The sequence below is a fragment of the Anomaloglossus baeobatrachus genome, unplaced genomic scaffold (genome assembly GCF_048569485.1).
Source record: "Anomaloglossus baeobatrachus isolate aAnoBae1 unplaced genomic scaffold, aAnoBae1.hap1 Scaffold_25, whole genome shotgun sequence".
Classification (NCBI taxonomy): Eukaryota; Metazoa; Chordata; class Amphibia; order Anura; family Aromobatidae; genus Anomaloglossus; species Anomaloglossus baeobatrachus.
The window spans coordinates 654462-659947 of record NW_027442090.1 but is presented as its reverse complement, the minus strand read 5'-3'; positions in this window follow the sequence as shown (position 1 = coordinate 659947).

Here is a 5486-nt window from a genome sequence, read left to right as displayed (position 1 = left end):
ATTTTTCCTATGGTCCAATGTGTAAATTAAACAAAAAAGTGCACGTTTGTTATGATGTCCAAGATGGGGACCAGGATGTGGATGATTCGCCCACCCCAGGGCTGTGGGACACCCGGTGCCGGGCCGGACTAGTCCGGTGGTAGTCAGTGGTGGCTGGGCCCGGCTCCGTGGCCCTGGTGGGTGTCAGTTGAATATGTGGCTGATGACTTTAATGTTTGTGTTCGTGACGCCACCTGTGGTATGCGGCTATTAAGCCGCCGCTGCGGTATGAGGCCTCCGGGATAGTGTTATGGCAGCAATGGTGGTACTGCTCCCCACAGGTGGAGCAATGCCCGGGGCACAGTTGGTGTTTGTGGAAGTCTATGGTGCTGCGTGACTAACACGGTGCAGGGCCGACAAGCAATGAAAGAAACAGGCACAAACAGTAGTCTCTTTACCTTCTCCTCTTTTACTCGGCAGAAACTTAGTCCAGGGAGACCGTCACAGATGGTAAAGATGATCCGGCCGGCCTGGAAGTGCCTGGGGTGATCTTTGGCCAGTTGAGTATGAGGCCTACTCCTTAATCTTTCTCTGCTGTTTTAGGACACTGCACTTTGGGTTCGCAATTGCCCTCTTGCTGCTGGGACTTGTTGTTCGTCCCCTTTTCTGTGTGGTAGACTGCGCAGGCCCTCTCTGGTGCTTCTCTGCTGGAGCCCACACCAGGCCCTTGGGATGCAGTTGTACCTTCAGATTGCTTCTGGGACAGGGGGCTTACAGCTCTCCTGCCCTCCGGATTCAGCTACCAGGGATGGATTTTATGCCCTGGCAACTACAGACTCCGATGTCCGAGTCCCTGCTGTGCCTCTCTGCTCCCCTTGCTTCACTGGGCCAAGCTATCCCCGCTCTAGGCCCCAGTTTACAAGGCAGCACTACTCTGCGTCTGCACTCTTTCACTCCTGTCTCCAGACTAACCACCACTTCCTCCTTCCAGCCAGACTTAAGGAATGCTCCCTGAAGTTCCAGGTTCAGAGCTCCCCCTGCTGGCCGGAGGGAGAACTGTGTTGAGTGTTAACTTACTGGCCAATAGATCTCCCAATTACCTCCAGGCTCAGCATTAACCCTTTTGGGAGGGCAATGCTGTTGTGGCGACCAGGTCCTGGGGCGCCACACTCCCCCTTAGTTAAATTCAGTACTCCCGGACTGTAGAGACAAACATGACATGTTAGAACATTTCATCCCATTATGGGAGGCGCAATTACTTTAACGTTACAACCTTAAACATTACTATAAGAGTCCAGTGTGGCTCCCTGCCGGGTGTCCATTACACTGCTCCATGGGGGACCCGCCGCGTTCAAACCCCCAACGTAGGCTCTGGGCGTGCGTCAGAGCATTGATGACCCCACTCTATGCACGCCGGACGGGTTTTTCTTCAGGGGTGTTGAGCACACTGGTGCTAACTATGAACAATTTAGGTGTTGGCCACCCATAGTCCAGTGGCCCAATTGTCCATTTTCGCAATCAAAGAAAAAGAAAACATTTTGTACACAACATGACAGACATTTTGCATAACTATTTACATCCTAATAAGTACTCTTTCCCTTATACAGTTGACTCCCTATACCTTAGAGGGGGTTGTCCCCGAGTGCTGCGCTGGGACCTACGTAGCTCTGGTGTTTGCCCCTGACTACGTGGTGCGTCTTCTATCTCAGCACTACAGGTGGGCCTAACCCCCATAGGTAAGCGTGATGGTTGCCTTTGTGATCTAAGAGTCGCCAAGGGTATGACAGGTTCACCACTGACAGGGGGTTGATCCTCCTGTTCCACTGCTGGCGTGTCATCTCGTGCTGGAGCGGACGATTCTTTAGGTGGATCCGGAACCTTTTCTGTTTCTGGCTCGACCAACTGCGGAAACGTCAAAACTGGTACCACTATGGCATTGTTTATTCGGGTCCAAGTTTTGGGGAACTTTCCAAGGATGGTTTGAATCATCTCCCCTTCTTTCTCTTGACTTTGGGGACTTCCTTGTACTCCTTCCATTTCTCTTTGGATTCTGCACCGTTCAGGGCACGCTTTCAGGCGGTCTCGGGAAATTGCTTGATAGGTCTTGCCTTCATCTTTGCTTATGAGGCATACCTTACTATTGTCAAAGTTGGAGGGGATAATGGTGTAGGGCTCGTTTTCCCACTGATCATCCAATTTATGCGTCTTCCGCTTCTTCTTGAGGACTTGTTCTCCAGGTGCTAAGGGAGTTGCTGGGGCTGTTTGATTGTAATGCTGTTCTTGTCTCGTTCTTGCTTGAGACAGGCTCCTCTCTACGCACTCCTGGACCTTACGGTACCGCTGCTGCCGTTCTGTATCCCAATCCTCTATTTCTTGAACCGCCTCAGGCGACACAGTCCCCATCTCAAAGTCTACAGGCAACTTGCCTGGTCTGGCTCGCATCAGGTAAGCGGGGCTGCAGTTGGTCGAATTCACTGGGATGTGGTTGTACAGGTCTACCAGATCTGGCAACTTTTCTGGCCATTGGTTCCTTTCCTCCAGCGGTAGGGTCTTCAGCATATCAATAACCACATGGTTCATTTTCTCGCACAGTCCATTGGTTTGGGGGTGGTACGGTGTGGTTCGGATTTTCTTACAACCGTACATGTTACAGAACTCTTGGAACACTTCAGCCTCGAATGCAGGACCCTGATCAGTCAGTACCCTTTCCGGATAGCCGTGAGGTCGACAAAAGGATGCCTGGAACGCTCTAGCTGCTGTCCTGGCTGTCTGGTCCTTCACAGGCACTACTACCAGGAAACGAGAGTAATGGTCCACAATGGTGAGGGCGTACACATAGCCTGACCGGCTTGGTGTTAACTTCACGTGGTCCAGGGCCACCAACTCCAGGGGCTGCTTTGTGACAATTGGCTGTAGGGGAGACCTTTGGCTGGCATCGTCTTTCCGCCTCAGGTTACACGGGCCACAGTCTCGGCACCACTTCTCGATCATCTTTCTCATGTGCACCCAATAGAACCGATCACGGAGTAGGGCCTCCAACTTCTTCCACCCGAAGTGTCCTGCGTTATCATGATACGCTGCTAGGACCATTGGAGCATCTCTCTGCGGAACCACTATCTGCCAGACAAGTTCATTTGTTCGATAGTTGACATATCTCTTGCAGAGCTTGCCTTGGTAGGTGAACAGTCGTCCCCTCTCCTTCCACAGCTGCTGGGCTTCCTCTGGAGCGTCTGGGCCAAGATGGGTCTCAGCTTGCGCTAGCTTCTCTTTGACCAATCGCACGGCCGGGTCACCGTTCTGTGTTTCTTCCCAATTATGGTGGAGTAAGGGGTTGACCGAGACCCCGTGCTGGCTTGAGCGCTTCACTCCCACAGCATGCTCACACTGGGACACACCTTGGTGATGGAAAGCCGGTAACTCTATCTCTTCGAGTTCATCCATGTCTTCTCCAGACTCGGGCAAGTGAGGCATTCTGGACAGCGCATCAGCATTGTTATTCTTCTTGCCAGCCCGATACTTGATGGTAAAGTCAAAGTTAGACAGCCGGGCCATCCATCGCTGTTCCATCGCACCTAACTTGGCTGTTGCCAGGTGTGTCAACGGATTGTTGTCCGTGAAGATGGTGAACTTGGCCGATGCCAGATAGTGCTTGAAGCGTTCAGTCACTGCCCAAACAATAGCGAGGAACTCCAGCTTGAAGGAACTGTAGTTTTCTGGATTCCTTTCTGTGGGCCGAAGCTTCCTACTGGCGTACGCTATCACCCTCTCTCTGCCTCCCTGTACCTGGGACAGAACTGCTCCCAGTCCCACGTTGCTGGCGTCTGTATACAGTACAAACGGTTGGCTGTAGTCAGGGTAGGCCAGAATTTCTTCTCCCGTGAGAGCCCCTTTCAGCCGGACAAAGGATGTTTCCAGTTGGCTGCTCCATTCAAATGGAGGGCTCTGCTTCTTAGCCTGCTTTGGCTGGCCCACCAGGAGATCTTGAAGGGGCGCTGCTATCTTGGTGAAACCATCAATGAACCTTCGGTAGTAGCCCACCAGTCCAAGGAACTGCCGCACCTCCTTCACTGTGGTGGGTCTTGGCCAGTCCTTGATTACAGTGACTTTCTCCGGATCAGGTGCCACACCTTCCGCGCTGACCACATGACCCAGGTACTGTACCTTTGGCTTCAAGAGGTGACATTTGGACGGCTTGATCTTCAGGCCATATTTCGACAAGGATTCAAACACTTCTGCTAAGTGCTTCAGGTGGTCCTCATAAGTCTTGGAGTAGACTATTACGTCATCCAGGTACAACAGCACGGTTTCAAAGTTGTGGTGGCCCAAGCAGCACTCCATCAACCTTTGGAATGTCCCTGGGGCGTTGCAGAGCCCGAATGGCATACAATTGAACTCACAGAGGCCCATTGGTGTCGTGAATGCAGTCTTCTCCTTGTCCGCCTCTGCCACGGGAACCTGCCAATACCCACTGGTGAGATCCAAGGTGGAGAAATAGTTAGCTGACTTTAAGGCTGTTAGTGACTCCTCTATTCTGGGCAGTGGATAAGCATCTTTATGTGTAATGCGGTTAATTTGCCTATAGTCTACACACATTCTCATTGTACCATCTTTTTTCTTTACGAGCACTAGTGGAGCTGCCCAGGGGCTACAACTATCTCTGATAACCCCAGCCTCCTTCATTTCCCGTAACATTTCCTTGGCACACTGATACTGTGCGGGGGGTACAGGGGATTTGATGTTTAACCCCTTTCACCTGCCCAAAATCTAGGGGGTGTTTGCTGAAGACCCGCTCGTACTCCTGTACCACCCGGTAAACCCCATGCTTTTGGTGCGAGGGGGTGGAGTCGGTGCCTACATGTAATTTTTGGCACCAGTCTTCCGGCTGCCCCTTGGAGCCATTGTCTTCCGCCTGGTCGGACGGGATCAAGGGTTCCACTGCTTTAATGGTATTGTTACTGACAGTGTACAGTTTTGCTACAGTGGCGTACCGGGGCAATTTGGCCTCCTCCTCCCCACAATTCAGGACACGGACGGGCACTCTCCCCTTGCGGACGTCCGCTACCCCTCTGGCTATCAGGACTCCAGGCCTACTGTCTGAATACACTGGTTCTACCAAGGCATGGTAATCCTGACCCTTGAGGCCTATTGCTGCCCGACACCATATCAACATTTCACTTCTTGGGGGTATTACAATGGGGAGGGGGTCACTTACCCTCACACTGCCAATTTCTCCTCCGGCTAGCTCTACTTGCTGCCTCCTCATCAGGGCTCTGATCTCCCTCTGTAGGACACGCTGCTGCCCGGAGCTGGCAGTTTCAGACGCCTGTTGCAACAAAATTATCACTTCGGCAATACAATTTTCTATCACATTTGTACCAAGGGTTAGCAGTGGGTCAGATTCTTTGCGATCAATATCTACAATTATCATCCCCTGACATGGCAATTCCACCCGCCCCACTTTAATGGTTACTTCTTTGTACCCAATTTGAGGTAAGGGCTGACCATTA